The 16,552-nt window shown below is 35.5% G+C and overlaps 1 protein-coding gene across 2 annotated transcripts in view; it reads right to left on the minus strand.

The window, feature by feature from the left end:
* Nucleotides 1-16,552, minus strand: part of LOC118271766 (espin) — a 132,510-nt gene that overhangs the window by 88,257 nt on the left and 27,701 nt on the right. Inside the window, exon 1 of one of the 2 annotated variants that reach the window (XM_035587966.2) lies at nucleotides 15,194-15,350. The exons of the other annotated variant lie outside the window; for it this stretch is intronic. The gene's annotated coding sequence lies outside the window, so the exon portion shown is untranslated. Of the gene's footprint in view, nucleotides 1-15,193; nucleotides 15,351-16,552 lie in introns of those variants that run through there. 2 annotated transcript variants of the gene reach the window in all.

The following is a 16,552-nucleotide window of genomic DNA, read 5'->3' on the forward strand; positions in this document are numbered from 1 at the left end:
ACACACAAACGCATTACCCTTTAGAAAAGTAAAGACAGATGTACGAACAAAGTTCACGTATAATGTTACGGGATGCGCAGACGCAGGTCAGACGCAAGACCTTTCCCAATCTGTACTTACTTGGTTGCTATGGTTTTTGAGAAGCAGAAAATTTATCTAAATGGCGATATTAGCTCAATCCTCTTTACATAATATTAAAATAAAATAAAAATATTAACATTGTTTTTATTAAAGAGCGATCAGGGGCCCAGTAGGGCTGATCGGATCAGGCATCCGGACCTGCACAAACTAGCAAGCGGGATTACCGAAGCTCCGGCTCAAAAAGCAGATGTAGGAACGGGATGGTTTTTAGTCAATAAGAGTCTGACACTCCCTTTCACCTTGCCCATGGCAGGAGAAGTCATAGGATGATTTTTTCCCTCAAAAAATCGTAGCAGGTTATGTATGTACTTACTCTTGTTACATCCTAGTATATAGGTATGTAACTAATACACTATTCTACATATAAGTAATGATATGATCGACAAACTAACTACCAACGACGATGATTAATCGATTAAAATTATCTCGATCATTTAATTACATAAATCTGACAATCTGACACGGGCGTTCATGATGATTAAATGATTTTACCATCGACACCACGCCCATATTATAATCACTTGTATGTTATAGTGAGTAAAAGTTAATGTTGATTAACATATAAGTTACATAAGGTTTTATATATTAATGGTAATACATGGAAATCGTGATGGGTAATTATGGTGTCATCAGAATATTTGGTTTTCTCTCCAATCTATCATTCGACACGTGAAATTGGGGATTAAGTTTATGATATCACCAAGTTCACATGGGTTTTATACGATTATGTAACATGCTGTATTTATGAGTTGATTTTTACGATTGCGAAATTCGTAGTTAAAAGAAAATGTTTGAAATTAAGCCTGTCCTACAAATGTGAACTTAAATACCTTTGAATACAGTTTAATTGCAATTTAACATGTAAATGCCGAAAGGTGTTCATGAATTTTATTTCATTCCCGCACGGAGCAACTCTTTGTGTGATCCACAAATTGTTGTTTCGGTTCTGGGTGTAAAGGCATGTGTACGTGAACTTGTATATTGTAAACACAGGAAAAAACACTAGTGTGGTGCAACGATTTTTACGAAAAAAAAGGTATATTTTTTACACTTTTGGTATCTACGCAAATCCTGTCAAGAATTAAGTATCAACATAATTCCAGATTCAATGCTTCCAGAAATCATTGCAAACTGATCACAATTCCACACACACGACGAATGAAACAGTTTAAAATATTTCTTTCTTTTAATCAAAAGGTATTTGAAAAATGCAGGAAAAGTAACATGGATGCCCAACCGCCATCTTATGGAAGTGTTGTGGTCGGGTAATGGAGCAATTTGGATCGATATTGGTACCGGCACTATTACACCAAGCCATACGACAATTTACTTGAGTTTCTAGAAAACATTTATCGATGGCGACATAAGTGTTCCTAGGGATCATTTATAAACTCTTTAAATCATTTATAGAATACCTAACATTAGCCTAAGTTAAGCAAATGAAAAATGATTCCCTGTCTTGATCGCAAATTAATCTCAGAGTGGATTAAATTGGAAAAAGCTCTAAAAACCACGGCTTACTCACGTAAATGAATGGAGAAATGCTCGACTAGTTTCGAGTCACAGAGGGACTCTTCATCATGAGCAGCGTGCGCATGACGCGGCGACGTCGCGCAGCCTACTGGCATCATCTTACTTAGTCAACTTCTCCATATCATATTATCATAATCAACATTTATAAATTCGATCAGCCATATTATATGGGAGCCATTATAATGTGAGTGCTCATCAGCCGCACGCTCCGCCCCAGAATGTGCATGCGCAACTGACACAAGTATTAGCATCCGTTATGGTGAAATTGGCGTACGGCGTACGGCGCATGTGGTGAGAACCGATGCACTGGAGATAAGATAGTGCAGAAGATTCACTTTCATTATATTATCATGTAAAATATAGGTTTTCTGGTTAGACGCGCAAGCGCAAGTACTTAGTGTAAGTTTTTTTTTTGAGATTTGATTCTTGGGTGCATTTTGAATGAGGTATTAATTTCAAGAAGAAAAGTGTTCTCATTAAACTCTAGTAAACAAATCTCAAGACAATCAGTATAAATCAATATAAATAATAATAAATTGATTAATTGAATCAAAGATTTCAAGGTCCATTGAATTTTCAAATGAATAATCATAAATTGACATGAAACATCATTGATTTTAAATCGATGACAATAAAAAAATTACAGCACAATTAAAGTGCGTTTGCTTATATGAATGACGTATGTCACTTTTCGACGAGAGTACTCAACTAATTTCAACTCCCTACAGCCAAGTTTTATTGTCCTGTATACTGTATAATCTGATTAATTCAAAATGATTCACGATAAAAACAATATAATTTGACTATAATGATTAAGAGTGGATTTTCTGTCGTCTTCTCTTTCTACACAACTGACAGTACCTAAGTATAAGTAGCACTAATCTTAAGCTGGAGAGGTTTAGCTTGACAACTTAGTACAACAGGATGTTTGTGTACATTTCACTTAATAATCATAATATCTTGAGAAATTATACCAGAGATTAGAAACGATCTTTGCCAAGACTGATGTTTCCATTAAGACTTGTCGTTCTTGGGATTAAGTATTAAGTTAGGATTAAGTATTGGAAGGCAGTTGATAACTTAATTTTGTATCGAGCTTTATGGAAATAGAGCCTTGATCCAGTCTTCTACTGACTAAACATATAGGGTGACTGGTAAATAGAGAACGGTATTTAAACACGTGATTGTACTCATGATTACAAACAACTTTCCCAAAGAAAATTTTTTTGTATACTCATTAATTTTATTTTTATTACAATAACAAAACAACAAAATTTCTTTAGCACGCGCGCGTAAAGTTCTAAAATACCTACTAGTCTTCCTATAACGTAAGCGCGGGCGCGTCGCTGCTAACAGCTGATCATGCGAAAGCATGAAATCAAGAGTACAATCACGTGTTTAAATATCGTTCACTAAATTACTCGTCACTCTATAGAACAGTTTTAATATTTAAACGGTTTACAAGACAAGCCCGATATTCACAAAGCTCATGAATGAAACTGAAGAAAAAAAAATCGTGGACTAGGAATTTCTACAATAAACTCCGCTGTATACGGAAGCAAGCACATCAGAATCGAATCAGACCTTATTAAAATGATTGATAGAAGCTACTTCAGAATAACATTAATAATCCAATATTATCTGAATGTATACCTCATCAGTCACAGTTGTCAGTTACACTGAGAGTCCCACAAGCCATCAAGACTATTCTGAACTGATTGCCATATTGGCATCACCATGTATACCGCAAGCAATATGCTGAAGACGTTATTACTACACCATACATATAGGAACCTCAAATCATAAGTCACTAGCTTACTATGGTGTAAAATAAGTATGATCTAAACTTTTTGTCACTAAACTGAAGTCTATCTGTCTAGGAAGATTTCAGTTATAATAGGGTAGGTAGATGACTGATTTTTATTGTAATATCCGTCTGTTAGCTTATTTTAAAACATTATTTTCTTACAGAAACAAATACTCACACACAACCTCCCAAAACCGCTGCAACTCCTGTAAACCAGGATCTACAGAAGATACAATCATGAGGCGAGGCGAGAGGGAGTGTCAGACTCTTACTGACTAAAATAGTAAACAGTCTAAGGGTCGGTTCATACCTGACGTAAAATACGTCGAGCGTATCATCGGTCGCACTAACGTATCATCGATTGACTGTTCGTCAATGGTTTTTCTAATACATTTGTCTGTTCCTGGTTCCGTGCCGATTATATCGACGCTGGAAAGGCAAAATGTATTAAGCGCCACTTTGGTCGAAAATGAGTTATATATACCGTTGGAATCGCCTGATTTTTCTCTTTCGAATGGTCTATGTCTCGCCTTAATTTGAGCACTTTGATGGCGGTTAATACACCGGTGATTTTAGACTTTTTGGTATATTTTTTTGTTTTAAATCCATTCATTTTTTTACTTTGGCTCATAAAGCGTACATGATAGTAACAAACTATTGATAAGTCATTTATACCTGCTTAAGTTTACAACTAGATTGGTTTTAAATCTCTTTACCTTTCCATTTTTCTAAAAAGTAACGCAATAAAACATTTTACAGATTGGCAATTATTATAAAATCTAAACATAAGTCAATTTACTTGTAAATAAAATATATGTTTTTTGCGTTTAAAACATTTTACTTTTCTGCATGTTACAATTATTTGGACGTTAAAACAATTTTATCCAAAACATTTTATTACTAAAATGGTTGATAATACTATTTTACCTGAAGCTATTCTAATGTGTTTGTAGCACTTAAATTAATTTACCTAATGTAAAATTAATTGCATTTGTGAGTTAACCCTCCCAAAAAGATTGATAAATACCAAACTATGGTGGTTAGACGGTAGTTCAAGACTGTCATTCACCGAGACCGCGGCTGTTAATCAGGGCCGAGAGCGTTGCGCGGGCGCTTCAGTCACCCATGCGCTGTCGACGAGGGAGTTCACGCTCGCTGTCGCAATACACTGTTCGTAAATATGAGGAGTACCTTAGTTTGCAAACGTGTAATGCCAAAAAGAATTTACCAGATACTGATATAGAGGATGTTGATATAGAAGAAGATTTTTAATTTTCCAAAATGTGATTATTTTATATTATTATATCGTCACGCTCTTTATCCCCGAAGGGATAGGCAGCGGTGCACATTATGCCACGTAACGCCACTGTATAGTGTACACCCACTTTTTACAATTTATGTTGTAAGTCCCATGTAATAGGTGAGCCTATTGCCATACATCGGACACATTTCTAGATTCCATGCTATTACTGAGAAATTTTCGAAAAACCGAAAAAAGCCCAGCAATAATTCGCCCAACCCGGGTATTGCCCTTGCCCAGTAATCGCACTTGCAACCACTCGGCCAAGGAGGCAGTCATTATTTCAATATAAGATTAAGTGAGATTATATTTTACACTTATAAGATTAGTACTGATACAAAAGATGTTGATGAAGTTTCATGTTATCTATGTCTTGAATATGTTTCCAAAGTCTGATTGTTTTTCATTTTGTATTTGATTAGTATAAGTCTAAGTACAAGTGTACCTATTAACTTGTGATATCTGATCTCTACTAGGTATACTTAAAAGTATTGCCTTTCCATGTTCCGTACCAAAATGGCAAAACTGTTGGGCCTACATAGTTGAAACTTTGTAGGTTGATGTATTCTGGTAACCGCTATTTGGATTTCGAATAACAATTAATAAATTAAAAGGGGGACCCCATACATGGAACTGATTCAAAAAGTTTTAACCTATTCGTGATGGGTGTCTATCGATAATACTTTAAAAAAGACATTAAGGTTCCTAAAACCATTTTTCGTTAAAATCAATTGTTTGAAAGATAGACGTTTCCAAAGTAGAAAAATGAGTGTCCCCCTCTCTAACATTTAAAATATGGGAGGGACAAAACTAAAAAAAAAAAAAAATATATGCTGTAAATTTCATTTCAAACTTTCAAAGAAAATTGGTTTGAACGAGATATCATTATTACTTTTTCAGAAATAATACTAATAGAACTCGTCCGTGAACGGTGGCGGTGTGTCCTGTATGGGCTGAGCACCGCCAAGTCCTCAGGGATGTGGTCGGCGACGGTGACCTCTCGCGCCCGTCACTGGTTCAGGCCATGGTGCGGAGCGAGGGGGACTGGGATGCCGTCTCCACTTTTTGCGAAGCAGTCATGTTAGCTACGGAGAAGGCGAGGCGCGTGAGAGAACAAACCTCATCCCGTCCAGGCCGGAGTGTCTCACGCGACGGCTGGGTCCCAGCCGTCGCGTGAGACACTCCGGGCGTCGGGGATCGCGGGACGATCTCCGGCCACCGTAAGTGCGGGTCTGCGGACGGCGAGCAAGGGTAGCTCGCCGCCCGACCAGAACCAGACCCGTGCGTGCGGATCGGATCATCTTGAACTTCTGGGCGTAACTTTATCGCTTACACTAAACTTCGGCTCTTATATAGAGTCGAAGGCGCATCTGGCTGGTAGAAAGTTGGGTATCCTCTGGTGGGTGAGACGGTACTTCACACCGCAACAACTGCTGAGCCTGTACCAAGCGCAGGTTCGGTCATGTATGGATTACTGTTCTCACCTTTGGGACGGCTCGGCTAAATGCCAGATCAAAGCGCTAGAACTCCAAGCTTCCATGTGCGAACTGTTAGAGAGTGGGATTCTTTGCCGGAGAGTCTGTGTTTCCTGGTAGGTATAACCTGGGTGTGTTCAAGGCCCGAGTGAATAGATTGTTTATGGACAGACGTGCTCCATTGTAGGTCGCATAATCACTTACTATCAGGCAAGATAGCGGCTAAACGTCGACCCATCAAACGTAATAAAAAAGTGCATTTTCAAAAAACGCAAATATAACTTTGTCGTTCATACAAACACTATGTATAACGAAGTTATTTTATAACTTTTATATTATGCCATCTACTTACTGCTACGGAACCCCTCATGGGCGAGTCTGACTCGCACTTGGCCGGTTTTTTTAAGACTGATTGATCTCAGAAGTAAGTGGTTTATATTTGTTCTTCATTTTGCGATGAAAAGTCCTTTTAAAAATTTTTTTTGCGTTATTTAGTTTTACCCGTAACTTCCATTATTCATTAATATTGTGAGATAATACTTAAAGCCCAGCGAAAACTTTAGCTTAATGCAAGATAAGACATTTTAGTTTTCATGGTCTGACTTGACCGGGCCTGATAAAACATTTTACTTAGACGTGTTAGTATGCTGTACAGAATATAACACATTTTATCTAGCTCATTTATGCAGCTTTTTGTTCGTTAAAACATGTTTTACCTGGACACGGTGAGTACGGTCAACTGACTTAAGTCAATTTTACCTAACCAAGATTATGGCCTGCATTGTATTAACTCCAAAATCTTGGACACGAAGACACTTACATTATTTTTTATTATTACATTTCATAGTAAACGTTATTCGTAATATCTATTTTGAGTTTCAATGAAAAAGCTCCAGTAATTAATTAGTTATGATTTTTTTTGCAAAATTTGAAACTTCAAATCGCTCTACTGAACAATTCACATAATGGCGGTTAATACATTTTGCCTTTCCAGCGTCGATATGTGACGCATGTTCCGTCAGATATGAACCGATCATAATGGTTTACTTTACATTACTATTTTCATTCAAATGAATAAACAAGATATTCTAATACAATTATCTGATTTCGATTTTACATAACGCTCAGCTGATTGCTTTTCTTTACACCTTATCGAATGATAAATAAGGAGATTCGCTTTATTATAGATTCGTATTTTAATGGAGTGAAATACTAATAGTTTCCGGTCTTTCCACTTTATTAAGTCGACAGCAGATTGCTATGGGTGCCATTTTATTACATTGCTTGTTTATATTTGTTATGCATTTTAAATTAGGCAAGTGCGTGAAATATGATTTAGATTCGGTATTATTTTTAACCAAGTTAATCGGTATAGGTATTTCAGTAATATTTTTAAATTTATGATATAAGCTGGTAAACGTGCAGACGGATCACCTGATGCTAAGCAATTCAGGCTGGAGTGATACCGCGCCCTCACAGAAAACCGACGTGAAACAACGTTTTAGTTGTGTTTAGTTGTGTGAGTGAGGTTACCGGGCGCCCAATTACCCACCTTTCACAATCTTCCCAATCCCCGAAAACCCTTAAATTTCTAACCCGCAAAAGGCCGGCAACGCACTTGTAACGCCTCTGGTGTTTCGGGTGTCCATGGCCACGATTGGTCTCCACCTACTCACCTGATGGTAGATCCAACGGCTCCTTTACCGACTTATACCATAAAAAAATCCACTGCCACTTATGATTCGCTCTTTGAATATAACCTCAAAGAAGTACATGAGTACTTTATGCACATACGACGTCGAGCATTTGACCGATATGTGTAGAGTCTGTAAATCTAGGCCCACTTGTGGTTTCCGAGCTAATCAAGCAATCAGTCGCCATTATTAGCTCATAGCTAGTACAAGACATGGTCACTTTAATATTTAGCTTAGGATCTTCAAAGCGATTAAGGCTTTGGTATAATAGCGTTTAGCTTAATATTTTAAGTGATATACTGGCAATCGTGGTACAATAAAATTATTATTTTTCACTTTAAATCTGTAGATGTTATCAAGAGAGATGCTCTGATATAACTTTACCAAAATATTTAATGAATAAGCGGTAAAATACTCACGCTCCTTTTAGAATAATTAATATAAATTTAACTTAGGATAAATTAAACCACAAATAAGTTCTAGACATACAGACAAACAATGGCACCTTATAAAAATAAATAAATGTTACATAATATGTCTTATTGGCGAAAGTATTAATAGGACTTGAAATATCTAGTTTAATTGGTCTGTGCATGTGTGTATATGTATAGTAAGTTATAGAATAGTACAGTGGAACTGGCATATAAGTATATGTATAAAAGTTCCTAATTAATACAGAAAAAATATCAAGAGGACATGTAAAAAAAAAAGAAAAAGAAGCGAAATCTCAAAATGACGAGTAATAAAAGTGACATATCCCATGTCTTTAACAATTAACTAGTTGTAATTTGTACAATGTTGGCGGCAAAAAGTATCAGTTCACGACCTACGACAATTAAGAGAAGTCGCGTTTGACACGCGTATCATACGAACTTAATAGCGAAAGCGACATCATATCGAGCGGGTCACGCGACATCGCACCCATGACATAAACTAACAACCATATACACAAGAAATATCTACGATTTCTTAATCCATTAAGATGTTTGCATATCGATGGCGTCGGTAGACAGCCGGTAGTACAGAGTCAGTAGACGTGTCTTTATTATTTTGTATTTATTTCTTCAAATCTACATTCTCATAAAAGTCTTTTAGGGAAGTAAAGTTTTATAAACACATACAACAAGTCCCTTGACTCCTTTTTGTCATAGTCAGTTGATTAGATTAAATATTTGTCCAAAATAGTGATTAAATACCGTTAATCGACAGCACCGCCACCTAGGGATCGCAAAAACCTTAAGTAACTAATATTTTAGCTACCAAAATACCTAGGGATCGCAAAAACCTTAGGTAACTAATATTTTAGTAACTAAAGTTTTATTTAGATAAATTAAATTCAAACTCTTTATTGCTTTCCTTAATGTTATATAGTTCTTATATAATATGTGGGTAAGAATTAAGGACCCTGTCGGACAAGCAACTTACGTACTAATGACTAATATTAAATGTTGTTGGTAAGTAAGACAAGACGGGGTCGTCTCAAACGTCAGTAAACGATATTTGATAAAATTTTCTTTTTTATAAATTAAAGGATAAAGAATAATTTGGTTATTCTTTATCTCGGTGTCAATAGGAATCTCTGAAATTTATTTATATATAAAATCGCTGTGATCATATGGATGTTTGTGCACACACCTTTAAAGGCTAATTGAATAGAATCACTGAGCTGCACTTTATTGAGTGTGTTGTTATTTTTATGACTTTATCAAACGAGTACTATTTCGTATTAAGTACTCATTAGTACTTTTATTTGATTCATAAACTTGATATTATGAAAATGTAGAAGTGGGTAAGGATGTCGTGGTGTTATGAAAAAAATATTAGGTAACATGCTTTGGCCTTGCACCAGAGGAGATCTACCAGCTAGAGATCTATAAGCTACCTATATCGAATAACTCACGGAAAGCACTAAGAGTCGGTATCCCGAGATAATAATATATTAAGTCAAATCCGTCAGCCATAAATATCTCATCTGTGCAGACGTTTAGCATTTTTAAACAGTGATTTGTAGCATTTATTTGTGACTTTTATTGAAAAGTCCCTTAACTGCACTTCCAAAAATACCTTCATGCAAATACCTACAGATGTTCAATAATTGCAGTAGTAGAAAAACATATGATTGACGCGCCGACGTGCGCCCGCGCAGCTCATTTCAAACATGGCCGCTAACTGGAGCGTGGTGTTACGTTTTTAGCTCCGCACTTTGTTTAATTGCTATGAAATTCTGCTAGACTCTGTCTGTGCTGTTATTGTATTTAATTTACGTAGACTTAACCAACTTACACTTAGGTATTGTAGCTTTTATATCTTAAAACTCTGCTACCGCAAGAACTAAAATGTTGCTCCATTGCTTATTACAAAAAAACCGAATTAAAAAATTTAAATGAACTTAACAACCATAGTCTTAATACTGTATCATCATATCAGCCACAAGACGTCCACTACTGAAAATAGGCCTCCTCCAATGACTTCCAGATAGGCCGCTTGGAAGCGACCTATCTACATCACAATACTATATCACAATTTGTTTAATTTTAATGTTAAAAATAACAATAAGTGTATCGTTAGTGCCCACATACAGATTAACCTGTATCTTGGGGACTTTATTAATCAATACTTTGTTTAACCTCAAATTATAATAGGGATCTCACACTTGCTTGTTGTATCCAATGATACATTATCCACTCAAAAGTTTTAAAACACTTATAAATATTTTAAAAAAGTCTGATATTTTTTAACTTTTCACTTTAAAAATTAAAAATTTGAACTTTTTTTAAATAAAGAAATAAATTTTGTACCTACATCACCAGAAGGTTTAAGTCAACGCCAATCCCGACCTTCCAATAAAATTCGAATTTCGAAACACCAAATAAATAATGGCGCCATTAAAACAATATGGCTACCGTAATAACAGCATGACAAGAACAGTTTACTTTTAATTACCCCGCCCACGTGACAGACATGTTCACACCATAATATTTCACATAATAACTATAACAGTTAAATGTGTTACGGTCTAGAAAGGAATCTTGTACTTTGAGTATCAAGGTTTTATTCATTTCATTTTGCATAATGTGTGTTATGTTTAAAGTAAAAATGCGTGAATCTCATAAACTTTCAATGTCGTTGCTTCATCCGGTCGATTTTGTAAGCTAATAAAAATATTATTAACAGTTATTTTGGATGCAAACAAGTGCCTACTTATTTAATTTTTTTATTCACTAAAGCCTTTTTTAGGTGGGAAATTTATCCAATGACTTCTCCCGCCTTAGGTGAGGCGAGAGGGAGTGTCAGACTCTCACTGACTAAAAACCACCCCGTTCCTTCTCCTGCTTTGAGCCGGAGACCCGGTAAGCTGTTACGTTGTCCGCAGCTCCGGATCACTAAAGCCTACAATAGTGCTGCTTTATACTGCAAGTTTTTTCAGAATAGAATAATCAATTAGATAAATTGGTCCACACACACAGGAGACCGAAGATTTTAATAAACATTAATTTCCATCCTTTTAAGTCTTGAGAAAAACGACTCAAAAGCTATAACTAAAACACCGGAGTGATGCCACGGCATCACAGAAAACTGAAGAGAAACAACGCTTATGTTGTGTTTCGTTATGTTAGTGAGGTAATTAACCCTTAAATTAAAAGGCCCGCAACGCACTTGTAGCGCCTCTGGTGTTGCGGGCGTTGTTGGTGTTCATGGGCGGTGGCGATTGCTTACCATCAAGTGATTCGTCTACTCGCTTACCGGTTTATAACTTAAAAAAAATACAACCCCATTATGAAACCCAACAGCAAGTCAACCTGTATATTCTTTAAAAAAATAAGTGTGAATGTACATACATTTCTTATGTTAAATACACCAAAAAGAGACGGTGAACGAGATCTGACCTTAATTCTTGGACAAAAAGGCAACAATTAAGACGTTCAAATTAACATTTGCTCAGTAATGGCTATCTCTGCCCACCCACTTACCCAACTGACCGAGGAGAGTTGGAGATTATTCCAAATCGTATGTTTTTGCACAAAAATGTGTTACAATTCAAGTATATTCAGTTAATATCACATTCAGAATATAAATTCAATTGGTTAGAATCTTCAAAGAGTTCTTAATTGATTAAAAATTGTCCGTCTTCGTCGTGGAATAACTGATAACAATGAGGTAGATGACATTTTTTTTATTTTAATGTCTGTCTGCAAGATTAAAACGTTAGAAACGTAGTTTTTATTTTCTTACGGAAACAAGTACTTTTGACAATATATTGATTTGATATATCGCGTGACGTCACTTAATTGTAACGTCACAAGTACGTTTTAAACTCAATCAATGTAAGAACTCAAAAATCAATATGTAATAACATTAATTATATTTTATCTATACCTAGTTATTATTGATTCCTCGTAGTTCTATGATTTTACTATAAAAATAATAAGAAGGCTCATCCGCTTTTACAATCAATAAATAGAGTGATCTGTGATACGCTCTATAATTCTGATCGATATAGGATCGGATCAGCAAATACACGATACATTAAACACGTCAAACTTGATTTATTGGCTGGCAACACCGGTGGTTTACTCTGCTCCAAATTTCCAGAACTGATACAAATACTATTTTTTATGGAATAAGCCGGTAAACGAGCAGACGGATCACCTGATGGCAAGCAATCGCCGCAAACACCAGAGGCGTTACAAGTGCGTTTCCAGCCTTTTAGGGGTTAGAAATTTAAGGGATTTTGGGGAATCGGGGGAAGATTGGGATGGGGGATAATTGGGCCTCCAGTAACCTCACTCACGTAATGAAACACAATACAAGCGTTTTTTCACGTCGGTCTTCTATCATTCAATGGGTCGAGGAGGTCGATATTATGAAAAATGCAAACTATCGTTTTCTTTTTCTTCTCCTCAAATAATATCTTCTGATTTACTTCGTAGCGGGATCCACGACATTCATATCCCTTCAGTGTTCTGTTGTTCAAGGTTTTATCTACTGTAGATCTTGGCTTACAGGAGTTGCAGCGGTTTCGGGAGGTTGTGGCGGGCTTGTCCCATTAAAACAATCCGGTGTCGTAAGAATTAGGGTCTGTTCCAAACTCACCGAGAATAGTACAAGCGGTCACAATATATTCCACTTAGGCTACAACACCCAGTCAGATAAAGCACATTTTTTGCAAATTTTCGCAATTTACAATAACAACACGCCCCCTTTACATGTTCGTGACTCCACTCTTCTGCCTACCTCGCCGTTACGTTGTGTTAAGCAACAAATAACAAGCAACATCAATACTTAAGTACATTGCATCAATAATAATTAGGTTAAAACAATAAACAGACAAATTAACCCCTACCAGTCGTTTGTCAAACAATTTAGTTCACTACTATCGTTAAAATATCGTAACTGCATCATATCGTCATCGTTACGGTCTGCATTATGCTTTTAACTATATTACGACAAGTAAACGTTACCTTCCTTCAAACACATAAGCACAGCATAATGCTGATCTTATCGAAAAGAGGAACAGCAGGATAGTATGACAGATTATTATTAAAGATCCGCATTTCCTTAGTTTTGTTATTGTATGTATAAGTAGTACTTATATAATACTTAAGTAGCTTCTATCAGCAGCTTCGCCTGCATTCCCGTAGGATAAACAGTGTCCTATCACGTAAGTCAGATCATACTCTGTCTGTATACCGAATTTCATCAAAATACGGCCAGTAGTTTCAGCGTGATTGACGGATAAACATCCAAACAAACAAACTTTTACATTGATGGTGATATGGTGTAATTACGTTTCTCACTTATTTCGTCTCCAGAGGAATTTCAGGATGTTTTCATGAAAAATAACATGTTTTCATCAAAGGCAATCATCATTCATTTCAATTTCAGACTGTTACCTATTTAAATTAACAAAAGAGGTAATTAATTATATTTCAACATTTACAACTATAGTATTATACCTAATTATTTTTAAAAACACACGATTAACTAAAATAAATAATTTGCCTTATTCGAAATTGACGTTGTTGTCGCTTCTATCTATTTAAATTTTATCTAGTAGGATATTTCATTTTAGGTAATGCGTGATATCTAAAAATGCCAAGTTAGGAAATGGGTTAGCGTGTTTACCTACATTACAAATAGCAACCTACCAACTATAAATCTGCCACGAACCAGTGCAAGCAAAGGTTTGACGAGGGAGCCTCATTATACACAAATACATACACACATACATAAACATAATTATGGTTACGTGATAAACATAACAGTTGCATTTCAAATGCTAATTGCATTGTTTCAGGTCGGTCCTGTCATTTGACATGACGTCAGGAGCCGCGACGTGAGGTGTGAACTTTGACATAGTTTTTGGTATATATTATACTATGTATACAGTATGAAGATCACTCATATGATTTAAATTAAACTACAAGTACCTAGTACTCGTCCACAAAAGCATAATACAACTAAATACTGGGCCTACTTCGCTAATTTTTCGTATATTGTCAGCCAAGACGATAACAAATATGTGGTGTGAATTAAGTCATAAGAGGTTTCCCCATACGGTATATGTTAATGATACAGCCTTCTTAGTAGCTCTAGCCTTTATGCCAAGGGGGTCCATAGTCCAGCAAAGGACTGCCACAAGACTGTTGATGGCGAAAGTCAATAAATTATTTAACTGCAATAAATAGATTGTATATTAAAGGAAACTAAAAACCATACTATTTGCATAGTAAAGGTACTAATCAGAGAGATTTTCAAATACTCTTGTCCGTCACAAATAAAATGTTGCTGTAGATTACATAAAATATGTAATAGATAGTCATGTAAACAATATTAATATGTATAATTTCATATAAAAAAAAAATATAGTGTTACTATGAAGGTCATGAAATTATACCTAATGCGCTCTAACAAGGTGCACACATTGACAACTGAGTATTTTCTCAATCATCATAGCATAATTATATGCTAAACAATAATAAGATTCACGCAAAATTATTTAAACATTAACATTAACTAAATATTCATACTTAATTCGCAAAAGTTAAACTTTAATATAATGAATACGAGGTTATAAACCTACATATTTATTAATTTCTCAATGAGAAACTAAGACGCGAAACTTAACACAGCTTTTAATTACTTATATTAATCCATTATTTATTTATTTTGTAAACAATAATAACAATAAAAAGCTACCAAGGTAATTGAACTTTAAAAAAACATAAACAAAAAGACTTACAGGCGAATGCGAAATCCAGAACAATGTCAACTCAATTAGTAACAAATTCACAGCACTAAAAAGTATTCAAGCACTGGCACAATTAAAAAAAAATACGAAAAAAAAAACAACAAACATGGCGGGCTTCGATTTGCGCGGGAAGCGTTTGGTCGCGGCGTGAGACGACGTTCGAATGCGTGCGCATGCGCGAAGGAAGATTATCTCGCAGTAGTATCGTGTGTTACGTAGTTACCGTACGTGTGTGCGCTTTACCGGAATTACGGTAATATTTGATTTTTGATACACATAATTATAGGTCGTGGTTGCCATGACTCGGTTTTAGTTACTATTATAAGTTCGCAAGAAATACATACTACTATAAGTTAGGTTATGCTAAGTCCTAGGTTAAGCAAATGTAGTATATGATAAATAAGTGCTTTTTTAAGTGGGCCACTGCGAGAGGGAGTGTCAGGCTCTTACTGACTAAAAACCACCCCGTTCATACTCCGGCTTTTCGAATCCGAGCCACGGTAAAACTAGTCCTCCAATTTGCAACGCCTGAAAAGGGCCGTTAAGCTGTACAGCAAAGCTTTCCTAGATCAAAGAAGTCAATTTTTTTATCGTCAGAATGTTTAAAAAATTCCTTTGAACTAAACCAAAACGAATACTACAAACAAGATTACAAAGGAGATGGCTAAATGACTGACCCAGGCATAATAACAAGAATACGAATTTCACGCTAACCCGTATCATTTAAATATTCACTTATGAATTATTTTATGTTTAACTAATTCTTATAACTTGGTGAACAAAAATTAACAAAAATAAGTTTCATAATTGATATTTTCTGTTGTGGTTTGACATGACAACACGGAAGTAGGACTGCAAGCTATTATTAGGACATTAGTTTCCCCGAAAATCAAATCGAAACAATTAAACAAACATCAATTTTTAATAACGGTAATATAATGACTTTTTTCTGAAACCAAATAATTGAAAATGTTTTGATCGACACAAAATATATATTTTGTATAAGATTGCACAATCTTACTATATATTTTGTGTCTGTCCTTGGTTACTTTGTGTTCATTATCTAGTATAAGCAGAATTGTTTACCTATCTACCTCATATATAAATAACTTTCGGCTCAGGTACATCAAAACGCCTTGATAAAAGTTCACAGCAATGTTGTGGTTTGAAGTTTTTGTAACGTTGTTTGACGTAGGAGCGGTACTTTATTTTCAGGATTGCGCAGATATGCCAAGTTTCTGGACCTTCTTAATTACAAAATATCAATTTTTTATTATGCGGCTTTATTTATTGCTGGTACCATATTTATACAATATTTATTTGTACGGGTTACGACGTCCATACTTTGGT

This window comes from Spodoptera frugiperda, chromosome 5 (assembly GCF_023101765.2).
Source record: "Spodoptera frugiperda isolate SF20-4 chromosome 5, AGI-APGP_CSIRO_Sfru_2.0, whole genome shotgun sequence".
NCBI lineage: Eukaryota > Metazoa > Arthropoda > Insecta > Lepidoptera > Noctuidae > Spodoptera > Spodoptera frugiperda.